This window comes from Aedes albopictus, chromosome 3 (genome assembly GCF_035046485.1).
Source record: "Aedes albopictus strain Foshan chromosome 3, AalbF5, whole genome shotgun sequence".
Classification (NCBI taxonomy): Eukaryota; Metazoa; Arthropoda; class Insecta; order Diptera; family Culicidae; genus Aedes; species Aedes albopictus.
In genome coordinates this window covers 271,164,974-271,177,860 of record NC_085138.1, presented here as the reverse complement: position 1 = coordinate 271,177,860, position 12,887 = coordinate 271,164,974, and the positions used below count along the sequence as shown (strand labels likewise).

The following is a 12,887-nucleotide window of genomic DNA, read 5'->3' as shown; positions in this document are numbered from 1 at the left end:
TTTTTTCTTAGCAGTGTTATATGCGAATACCTATCAGAATTTTGGGGAATCTCTGGATTCTAAGATTTTGGAAATTTGGATTTTGGAGAATCTCTCGCATAGATTTTGTTGGAAGAAATCCTTCTCAGCATTCTACGAGAAATCCAGTAGAATTCTGTTTTCTGGAGTTTAGGGGAGTCCTTTCAAAGATTCTGGGGAATGTCTTCCAGGAATCTGCGGTAATTTTTCTGTTTTATGTGGGAATACATCTCAGAATTCCAGAGAATCCTTCTCAAGATGCTGGGGAAGTCCATTCTAGAAGTTTTCGTAATCCTTTCCTGGAAGAATCCTTATCAGTTTTTCGGAAAAAACCCTTCTTAGGTTTCTAGGTATTTTTCTCTCGGGAATCTGAAAGAACCCCACATATGATCTCTCTCAGGATTCTGGGGGAATCACTCGTAGAATTCTGGGGAATACCTTTCTAGATTCTGGCAGAATCATTCTCAGCATCCCAAAGGATTTTACCCAGGATTTTAGGGGAATTCTGGGTAAATACTTAAAAGAATTCTGGAGGAATTCTTCTCAGGATTCTGGGGGAGTTGCTATATCCCAGAATTCTGTGATAGTATATCTCAGGTTTCTTTGGCAATCCTGCCCAGTACTTTGAGAGAACCTTTCTCAGGATTCTAGGGTAATCCTTCTCAGGGTTGTAAGTCACCCTTTTCAAGATTCTGGGTCATTTCTATTAAGTTTCTTGGAAAATTCATCTTAGGATTCCGAAAATCTTTCAGTATTCTAGATGAATTTATCTCAATAATGTAGAAGAACCGCTCTTGAAATACCTCTTAGGATTCTGGGAGATTTCATCTTAGGATTCTGTAACATTTTTGGAGAATCCCAAGGGAAGCTTCTTTTGGGATTCTGAGATAATCTATCACATGACTCTGGGAGAATTTCTCTCGGGACTCTGAGACAATCCGTCTCATAGATATGCTGTAATCTCTCTTTGGATTCTAGGAAATTCATAAATAGATTCCTAATAGGGAGAATTCCTACCGAGATACCAGAAGAGTTTTGCCTTCATTTCTAGATAATGTCGCTCAGGCTTCTGGTGTAATAATTTTCAGCATTCTGTAGAAACCTCTGTCATAGTTCGAGAGGAACTCCTTTCAGAATTCTTGAGACGTCTCTTCAAAGATTCTGGGGGAATTTCTCTCGGCAGTCTGTATCTCAGTACTATATGGGAATACTTCTCTGTTCTGGGAAGAGTTCTGGAAAATATCAGGATCTCAGGATTTTTCTTTAAATTTTTTTTTATGCCCCGTCTCAACGTTACATCCATTTTCGAATCAGGGTCGCGAAATGTTCGATGTGCAATCTCAAAATTTTGATATTGAAATTATTTAGACAAATAAAACATGCCATGAACTTAAACTACATGCAGCAATTGAATCATCTTACAGTTTTGAAATATTTTATAATATCGAAACGATGTGAAAACATCGATTCAAAGCATTCGATTAAATTGGTGAATCGATTCTGCTGATCCGATTCGAATCGATTCACAAAAATCGATGTCTTGGCCAGATTTTCCCAATGCTATACTATACCACGGAAGGCTGCAAAGTTTACGCATCGCTGGCCGTTATCATTCGATACGGCGTGCAGGCTGTTTAGCCCGATTACCGGTCTGTACATTTACTCCCTTCCTACCTTCGTGTTCATGTCGCCGACAACGATTTTCACGTCACGCGGCGAGCAATCATCGTATGTTTGCTCTAACTGCACGAAGATCGCTTTCTCGTCATCAGGTCTCCCAACTCAAACATGAGCCATTTTGAATTTTTCGAATCGAACACTGTGACACCAGTTTTTTTAAGAAAGCTATAGCTGTTCTATGTATGACTGTCCCATGTAGATACGAATTTTCATAGCACATGGGACAATCATTAGCACAACAGCAGGTCACTTCTTTGATCGAATCTTCTGCTGGTCACAAATCGGGCATAATAGAAACCCTACAATAAATATTTCTTGTCCGTCCAAAACGAAACAAGTCATGCCATTCACAATATTTGACACCAGACATGAATGTCCACTTTTAGGTAAAGTGTCGTAAATGAATAATAATAATAATAACAATCTTTGACAGAAGCTGGAAATATTGACAATTTCAGACTTTTTGCCATGCATTTCTGCTGCGATTCCCTGCTGGGTTCCAAAATATATTTCTGAATACTGAAAGTTCTGGCTCAGGGGTTTTCAGACCCTTTGTCGCACGGTACACTCTTTGGAAATAAAAACCCTACGCTGTGCATCTGATCATTACTGTTACTCAAAGTTTATTCGCTAGAGCCATATTTTTGGACCTTAGATTCAGAATATGGGCGATTTAAAATAATCCATCTTGGGTTTTTTTTTCATACATTTTTATATGGGATGAAACTACCCTTAAAATGACTTTTTTCGCCATTTGTATGGGGAAATAGGAAAAAATCCATAAAAGATCGGAAAACCCAAGATGAAATATTTTGAACCGCAACGATTCTCAAACTAGAGGTCCAAACCTATGATCCTATGGAAAAACATTTGAAGTACCTACATTCGATTTTCATAATACTTCCCTTTGGACATAGCGTGTAGCATTTTGTGTTCATTATTTGGCGGAGTGTCGTACGAGAAACACAGTTGTTAGACTGTTCTTGCTAAGGAAATTTCTAGGAACTTTAAGATGAGATCCTGAACAGACTCATAGCGAAATTTTTCTCACAGTGATAAGTATTTGGTGGATAAAATTCCTGGTAAATTTCTTCCATGCTCTTTGGCCAACTCATGAGATCAGAATAAGACTCCTTTGAAATCATTGACACGTTTGTATTTTGATTTCTAAATCACTGATAGGTATATCCTACAGAATCCTACAGTCCTCAGAAATATTATGAAGTTGAAGTTGCTAAAGATATATGACAGCATTTTTTTTTTCAGAAAGAAGACAATTACACCGTCTTCGGCCAGATGCCGCATAGACTGAACATTACTAACATTAAACAACGGACAACACATATAACACGCAGTGGCCCAGTGGAGAATTTTCCATTTGACGAAAAGTTTTCCCCGACTGGAGCGGGAATCGATCCCACACTCCGAGGCTTACGAGACACCTAAACGACTGACGCCGCCAACCGCTTGGCCACGAAAAAAACATTATGAAATTTCCATCGACAATCTTTCGTCTAAGATTTTCCACAAACGGCTGGTATGACTCTTGCTGGATTACACTAGTTTACAAAATAAAATAAAAGTCGTGAACTTCTGTCAACGACCAAAATTTTTGAAGCACAATTTAGCGCTGATTTCTAAACCGACCTTCAAAAATTTTTAAGTAGAACCGTTTTTGAGTTTTAGCTCAATATCGAGTTTTACAACTTTTTAAAATATGGAATTAACTAAAATTCAAATATCTAGCTTTTTGTTCAACCAATTTTAAATCTTTTTCCATAAATTAAAAACTGAATATAATACCATTCGATCATCTGAATGCTGGTTTTGCGTCAGATTGATGAAATTCAAGATATTGGCGAGTTTTAGGGACGATCTCCTAAAATTTTAGCGAAATTTCCAAAAATATATGAAGAAATGTATTTTTTTTTTTTTTCAATAAGAAAAAAGCAATTTAAAAATTCTTTTTCTCCGTTTATTGGCATATCATATGTAGGCGAGTTACAGTAAAAAACTAAGCTCGATCGGAGTATTGATTACGGAGAATGAGATGTTTGAAGTGAGCGACTTTGCTTAAAAATAGAACAAAAATCGACTTCAAATCATCAACCTTGTACATATGGAAAGTCGAACAAATTTCCGCTCTACTTTAATTTTTTTCTTTCGCATTTTCGAACTCATGGCATGATTCTACGCCAAAAATGATCATCAGCTTACTGAGTTCAAAAATGCTGTAAACTAGTGTTATCTTCCAAATTCGTAAATTTTTGTGAGTGTCTTTTCTCGAATCCTGGAGCCATTTCTAATGTTTCTAAACCGTGGGCCTCCTTGTTTTCATTCATTCGATTGATTTTTCAATGAATTTGGAAATTAAATCAGATTTTTTAAACTGTCGCGATGCACTTATCGAGGATAATGTTCTGAATACCCATGTTTAAGCTCATTTACAAATGCATTATTATCACTTTTGTTTATTTGATTTGAACTATAAATGACACCTCCGAGGGCTAATTCATAGAAATGCAAACAACAGAAAATCAATTCACAAAATCCTTTCTACACGAACCACCCCAACAGGAAGAAAAGCAGAGAGTGAGAAGTGAAGTTGTGAACCAGGGAGAAAGATCAAGCTCCAAAAGAGGCAGAGTGCCATCGCCGCCGGTAGCCCTCCTCCCGTTCGGTGTGTAACAGAACTCCATTAAATTCCGGAGAAAAAAGCAAAAAAAAAAACGAATCGAAACGAAACGTTCGCAAACCAAGAAGAGAGAAAAACCAACAGCCGTGTGGTGCGGTGCAAGTAGTGAGAGAAGGACTTAACGAGCAGCAACGCGCCGAGTAACAGTTTCAGGAGTGTACCAACCTAGTACCGATTCAGTGTGCTGCTGCTGTGAGTGTGCTGCAAGGAAAAAAAATACCGGAGAGAGCGGGAAAACATATCTGGCAGAGGCAGCACCGAGAGCTCGTATAATCAATTGGGTAAGTGCACGTTTCAATATCGTAATATAAAAGTAATTTAATTTAACGGATTTTAATGAATGCCAGTAAAACGGAATGGGAAATAAAGCGGAAGCACGGAGCGAGGGTGGTGGGTTGTGGGGTGCTCAGGGAAAACGCTCGTGTGGGATACGGTTGGTCGGTGTGGGTGAGGATGAGGATATACCGTGCTAGGTAAGTCGGGAAAAAAGGATATGCGATCAGAGTGGGGTAACTGGATGGTGTTCAATATTGTTTTTTTTTCTTCTGATGGTTCTTTTACTGTGGACGGCAGATTTTATCGAGCTAATGTAAGAAGTTGTGTATGGGATTGTCGGAAAAGTTAGCTGGGGAATATTTGCTCCATTAATTGATTTGTATGCAGTATGACATGACTAGTGCTGATATTGAGTCTCAGTTACAATACAGGTATGTTCCGTTTTTGTCACTATCCGTTTTAATCACTATCCGTTTTATGTCACTATCCGATTTCGTCAACATTTCATTTCGTTTTTGTCAACACTATTTTTTTTTGTAGAATTTGTTTCCTCGTACACGAGTAATTTAAAGCTTAACATTAATCTTGAGGCAATGCATCGATGAATGAAATTGAAACAACTACCAATGATGACATAGAAGACGTATACGCCACAGTAGCTTTCAACACATTTCAAAATCAGCTATGAATAATGATAATTCATGCTTTCTCTCAAGCATAATTTTACTTCTTGTTTGAAAATTAGAAAAATTAAACCAATTAAAACTTCCTTCTGAAGATCCTTCTTCTCCATTCTTCTTCTTCTGGAACTGGAACTTGGCCTGCCACTTTAAGTGATCCTCGAGAACTTAAACAGTTTAGGGCTTTCTTTACCTGTCCTTGCCTGATATTTTACACTACAATTTTTTTTACAAGACTTTTAAGGTGAAATAAATTTCACGTGATTTTGTACACGTTTTCTTGAAATTATGCGATGTGCTGAATTTTTCTCTCCTGGTCGCTATTTTTTTTTTTCGACGGGGCTCAAACTTCTACCAGAGATCTCTCTTGTCATCCTTGATACCCTGTCCAAATTTTCCAGATCGAAACAGCTATATTTACTAGCCTAACAAGAGATTACTATAAAATTTTATCCGAGATTTCATCTTTCGTTTGCTCCAAAATGCAATTTTGATTTTCTTCAATGATTCCTACTAGCGATTCTTGTATTCCTCCAGATAACTTAATGGATTTCTTTTCAGCAATCGTCAGGAAATAATTCAGAAGCTCCTTTAGGTGAATTAGGAGTTAAATCTTTCAGAAATTTGTTTCTCAAAGAAGGAGGAGTCTATGTAGGATCTTGGCAACGATTTCTCCAGCAACTCCTGAAGGATTCCAAGAAGAAACAAAAGATTCCTAAAAAACCCTGCAGAAATCCCATTAATTATAGAAGTATCCCTCGAGGAACAATTGGTTGGTTTCTTGAAAGAATTTATACAGGATTCCTAGAATGAATTTCTCAAGGACTCCCACAAGGAACTTCTGGAGGATCCACAGGAATAACTCCCCGGAGATTTCTATACAGAACATTATCCATGAAGAATCTTCTGGGGGATTTTAGGTAAGAATTCCTGGAAGATTACTGGACTAAACTTCTGGGAGATTCCAAGAAAACGCAGTAAGAAATCTGGGATAATTATTATTGCAATATTATTTTTACTAACGAGATTTTCAGCCCAAGGCTGGTTCATCTAGTAATCATGAGGAAATAACAAAGATGAAAGATAGAATCGTATTAGAAAATCTCTGAAAGTTCCAGTAGTTCTACTGCGCATAAATACCAAAACAAAGACAAAAAATATCATTAGAAAACCTTTAAAGAATTCAAGATAGAACTTTTGATGCAATTCTAGAAAAAAATGTTGAAGGAATCCCAGAAAGAACCCCTGGAGAAATTTCAGAAAAAAAAACCCTCGAAGGTTTTCAGAGCAGTCTTGGAAAAATTCCCGTAGGAAATATTGAAGAAACGAAGAAACTCCTACTTTTCAAAAGTAAAATCTTGGTGAATCTGCAAAGCAACTGTTGGATGAATTGATGAACTAGGACCTAGGTTAAATTCCAGAATGATTTTCTTAGCCCAGCTTGTGCATTAGGGCCATTCCAGGCCCAAATCGTACACAACGTCAGCGAGCTGTTCCCAACATAATGCATAAGTAAGTATGGTTGATAAATTCCAATTCATGGTGGAATATTTGAAGGGATCCCTTAGAAACTCCAGGAGAACTTTAAAAGAGACATCTAGGTTAGAGACGAACCAGCCAAGAGCTGACAAGCTAAAACCATATTCAGCAGAGAACCAGGTAGGGGCCGTCGGCTTCGTGGTAGACCGCGCACACGGTGGCTTTTTGCAGTTGAGTAGGACCTAAGAACTCTAAATGTTGAGGGTGACTGGAAGCGATTGGCCCAGGACCAAGACTAGTGGAGGCAAATGCTTCATTCGGCGTAGACTCACCGCTACGAGATGTAGCCCATGAATTATCAAGTAGTATCTTAGTTGAAACTTTCATAGGAATCTGTAAGATGGTGTCGACGTCACAGTCAGAAAACTGTAATTTGAACTGTGCAACCAAGACGTGCTGAAAGCCATCGAAAACAATTAAATTTCATTATAAATTACATATTTTTACGTTTAGAATGTGTTCTACAGGAAATCGTCCAATTTGAATAAAAATGTAACAAAATATTTTGTCAAAAAAATTATTCCGTTTTTATCACTATTCCGTTTTTGTCAACTGAAAATCGCGGACCGTGTTGATAAAAACGGAACATACCTGTATGTGTATTGATATTGCATGCCTGTAAGGGGCACTGAAATAAATTTTGTTGTCGTTTCCACCGAATCCATGGTAGAATTAAGAACTGTACCAACAATTTTCAACCGAATGCAAAATTCTGTTAATTGTACTGAAACATTGTCATATTACCATGCGTGTATTACTGTTGACTAAAAACATTCTTGGTTCTACTATTTGGGCATTGTAATTTCGACCATGTAGACTTGAATGTTGCGCGTCTTAGATAAACATGGTCAAAAATACAATGTCAAAATAGTAACATCAAGAATGTTTTTAGTCAATGGTACTTCACGCATGGTAATATTGACAATGTTTCAGTACAATTAACAGAATTTTGCATTCGGTTGAAAATTGTTGGTACAGTTCTTAATTTTACCATGGATTCGGTGGAAACAACAACAAAATTTATTTCAGTGGGGATGATATCAACCGCTTTATTTTTATTAGGTTTTTCAGTTCATAATTAAAGTTTCAAACTTATCAAAACTCACGTTGTGAGAAATCAAAAAATTACAGTTTAGGGTCACAGTTAACCTTAAACATCTATTGTTAGTCATGCAATCACGTTGAATTCATTATTGGTAACTGTTGAATTAAATCTTAATATTAGGTAGTATTCATGCATTACCGAGTCTATGTAGCTGAAGTGTTTTGGTCAAGGAAAAAAGTGCACAAAACTGTAGGTTTTTAGATATATATTTTATAAAACACTGAATTAAAACATCAATATAAGTCTTGTCTTGTAGTGATTCTCTTCATTCTATCCGAAGCAACGATCAAATCATAATGTTTGACCATTCTACACATCATAGTGTGACGAAAATTGAATTGGCTTCTTTAGCGATGTTGAGATAATTGAGATGGGCAAAATTTGATCTACGCGGTTTATGAGCTAAAAGGTCATGCTGCTGTTCTTTGGCTATGTCTTTGCTTTTTTCAACGTGTTTGTCGAATATGAGGTATAGGGAAGACTTGATCCCTGGGGAGACTTGTTCCCCCATATTTTCTCGGAATCAAAAACAGTTTTCTTCTAGCATATTTTTTCCAAAGCTAAATCTGAACAAACGACAATGTTTTGACTAGTAGTAATTTCGATTGTGCATTACATTATTTTTTAATGGGTGATGGTTTGTTTTCAGTCATTTAGAAATCTTTAAGGCGATTCCGAAAAATCTCTATAACTTTGTAAAAATTGAACCAAATCATGTCAAAATTTCACAGCACATAGTATAAACAAAACACTATCAAACGTTTTTATCCAAATAAGGCTGTTGTATAAATATTTTAATTAATGCGGCTTAGTATGTACAACAGTGACATGGGGAGACTTGATTCCTCGAGGATTACATACATGTGAAAAATAAAATTCTATTCGAAAGCCGCTACTTACTCGGAACTCTAGTATACTCAATGATAAAATGTATCAGATATTTATTATTGTATTACACACCATAAAAAAGGGGATCAAGTCTCCCCATTTTCAAAATACGGCATATCCTTAACAAATTAAGGAAATCTTACAATTTCAAATACACCATATCATCAAAAATACAAAAATGTTTCAAAAGAAAATGAATAGGAAGCTTCTGAAGTTATTTTGCCTTAAAATCAATCATGTGCTCAAAATGGGATCAATTGTGACCCATTTTTGAAAACTACATCATACACGCAGAAAAATATAATGTAAAAGCAAAGTATTATGCATAGATTCAACTATTTTTTATTGACTCAGGGCTAACCGGTAACTCTTTTTGATTCAATGATAACGCTTATTAGTTTCGAAAAATAAATTTGTTAGCATAATATAGCATAGCATGAATACTTGCACAAATCTTGGATGGAGTTGCAAAGTTGAATATTTCCATTGACATTGCTGATGTCGCTACTATCTACAATGTCATAGATTCACTCAGCTTCACACACCTGGCCAAGTCCTTGCAAGCATTTATAAATCCCTTCATCAACTTAGAAAGAGCCAAGAACAGAAGCATCTTCCTATAGATGAAAGGATGTCGAAAATAGCGAATTTTCATCTTATATGCAGTTATAAAGTAAATATACTGAAGTAAAATTATTTATAAATAAATAATATTGGAAAGATCTCACCAATTGTTGTGGGGTTTTTGTGGTACAATGGTGATCATCTACTTGTCTTGATTAATGTTCTTCTCTGTAAAGAACAACACAATACTCAACAAAGAACGACACAATACTGAACACTAAACACCCGCGCATCTATTGTTTTGATTTTCACTCGAGACAATAGCGAACGTGATCGATTATGCTGCCATATTCACTCTTTACAGGAGCGATGTATGCACAGCAAAGAACAACACAATAGTTTCGAAAAAATAAATTTGTTGTTTCTAAAATCGCTTAAAATTGACAAATGTCATCAACAAATAATAAATTTTGTTGAAACAAAAATTAAAATTTGTCAAACCAACAAATGCAATGTGTTGATGTAACTGTAACAATTTTATTGAATTTAAAATTTACATTTGTTGAATTTGCGATTTGTTTTTATATTATTATTGAAAATAGTAAACAAAAAAAACAGAGGTACGCATTTTTACGCTATTTATTATATTTTTAAATTCGCAGAAGCAATATGAGGAATTGGTCACACATTTTTGGAGACGTTGTAGGCAACTGAATTATATGCGGATGTAATTCTTCCTAATTTTCTCGTCTTGTGTTGTGTTTCTTTCTGATTCTTTTGTAATCGGTGACGAACTATAAGAGAAGAAAGCATTAAATAGTTTACATGTTAACAATCATATTGCAATTTACCGGTATCATGAATCAATTTGGGAGGTCCGTTCGGCCATTAATAGACTTTTCCTCGTACATTTATGAAGTGCTAAAAAATGTAAAGAAACTTGGATATTAAACTAAAATCAATACAAACTTTAAAAACTTACCCAACCAGTATTGCTAATACGATAATCCATAGATCTCTAGCATCTCTGCAGTTGTGCAATAAATCGCGTCGGGGTTCATAAATTTAAAAAAGTGCAAATGGTTCAAAATGATTATTCACTTCACTTTTTCGTCGTTATTTCACAATGGTCCTTGTCCGTTGGCTATGTAAACGAAAAATGACGACAGTTGTATTTCAGACAATAATCATTTTTGATTCTATATTTTTTTAACCCTTCAGCGCGCGCGCTGTTGTAAAAAGTACAACACTACCAAAAAACCTCGCTTTTCGTATACAGCGCGAGCGCGGTGCAGTTTCGGTTACTTGATGGCGCGCGTCCTGGAAGGTTAATAACAATAATTTACATTTGAAATTAAATTCTAGAAGCGTTGTTGAGGTCTACTCAAAAATTTGTTGTTTTAAAAAATATGCTGCATTGAACTAAACAATTAGGTGAATTGGTTCAATATACACGTATGTGATTAATTCTAATTGTCAGGTTTTTAAGTTCTACTAGGCAAAATTATTCTGCGTGTAAAACATGCCTCCATGAAAACACAGTTTTGAAAACTTTAACACTAATTTAAAGTCCTTGTGTTGCAATTCTGTTGTGTATAAACTTGCAATAGATGTTTTCCTGCCATTCTGTACGAAAAACGGATCTAGTTTTTATGTTTTTTACTCAAAGGCAAATTAAGAAAAAGGGATCAAGTGTACTCAGTCTCCCCTATAATAAAATTGTTGCAATGTTTTTGCGCCTGGATACATGGATACTAATTAAGTGGTGTTATCGAGGTTACTCCAAGTTACACTCTGAGTAACCAGCTCTTGAGGCAAAAAAAAGTTTCCATTCCCGTTATGAGCGCCCTCGAAAAAACATATGTAAACAAATAAAAAAATGTATTTTTTCTCTGTTTTTTTTGCGCTCTCATAAATGTTAGAAAATAGGCTTCCAGACTCAGTGAAATTAGGAATTGTATCCGCCCTACTGACTGGAAAAAAATCCCCATTTGAATTTTTCGATTTTTTTGGCACCCTCACAAAAATAAGAAAAACAGCTTTCTTGTAAAGTAAATTACCTAGATAGTTATTACCAAGCTTTTGCACCCACATATGTGTGAGAATTACTGTGATATTGGGCATTTTTCTTCCACTCTCCAAAACATTTGGAAATCTCCTATGTGACGTTTGATATGTTAACGCGCTCGAATTAAAAAGAAAATCGCCCTTGTGAATATTTCTTATACCTTTTTTCAATATTTTTAAACTATCTCTTTAATATGTAATTAATTTTTTGTTGGCACTACCATTCGTAGTAGTGTATTGAAAAAGCTCTTTGATCTTGAAATTGCAAAAGAGCCTCTAATGTTATAAATGTTAGAATAAAAGGTCATATACACTACCCGCCAATAATATGGAATCGTTGCAATACTCAGTATTGCAGCACCTAAAAAGTTTGGCATCACCCAAAATAAGGAGGAAAATAGTGTAAACCTAGAACCAATTAGGTTGTGGGTACGAGTTGCATTTTGAAAGAGAATTGGGGGTCATAAGTGATTTGTGCCTCAAAGACCTGAAATATTCACATTTTAGGGTGATGCCAAACTTTGTTGGGTGCTGCAATATTCAGTATGAGTGTTGCAATACGCGATTCCATATTTATGGCGGGTAGTGTATATTATATGATTGCTAATTCATATGATTGGTTGATTTGATTATTTAATGAAATTGCCACCTCGTATAAATATAAGAGAAGTTACCTTTGCTTTTTTCAAAGATTTGTGTTTTCCCACATTGATAGAAACATCACCTGAGAACATTCTGAGAAATTTTTATTCCGCACTCCTGAATATTATAATATAGTTAATATTTTTTCTAATCTTTCTGCGCTTTCGCAAACATATTACTCAATGTATAATCAAATGTTTGTGCCTCCATACATACATACATTGAAAATGTCTACTCCTAAATATAAGAAAACCGGCAGCGAATACATTTGCGCACGTATATGAAAAAAAAATCCTTCATCAGTTTTCTAATTTCAAGAATACTTTCAAAAATTCGTCCCGGGATATCTTCACAAATTTATCCAAGAAATATTTTAAAAATCCCCCCAGAAATTCCTCCACGGGATCTTATTTTAAAAAAAATTAATGATTCTTTCGGAAATATTGTCTTCAGGAAATCAGTTTCTGATTTTTCACCAGATATTCCTCCAAATGTTCCCAAAAGATTATCTTAGAAAATCTAGCATGGATTCCTTCAGAAACCTTTCCACGAATTTCTTCAGGAATCCTTGGTAGACTTCAGAAATTTATCGAAGAACTAATTTAGAAAACCATCCATGTATATCCTCATGGAAGGATGAGTTTTGTACAGAATTTCAATGGAGAATTTCTCCAGAATTTTCTTCAAAAATTCCTCAAGAATAGCTTTTATTGGTTTCCTTACAAATTCTTTC

General features: G+C 35.5%; 1 protein-coding gene across 1 annotated transcript in view; it reads left to right on the top strand.

Annotated features, from left to right (window-relative positions):
• Positions 1-12,887, top strand: part of LOC109433196 (LIM/homeobox protein Lhx6-like) — an 811,403-nt gene that overhangs the window by 19,932 nt on the left and 778,584 nt on the right. The window contains exon 3 of the mRNA XM_062860812.1: positions 4,276-4,674. The gene's annotated coding sequence lies outside the window, so the exon portion shown is untranslated. The remainder of the gene's footprint in view (positions 1-4,275; positions 4,675-12,887) is intronic.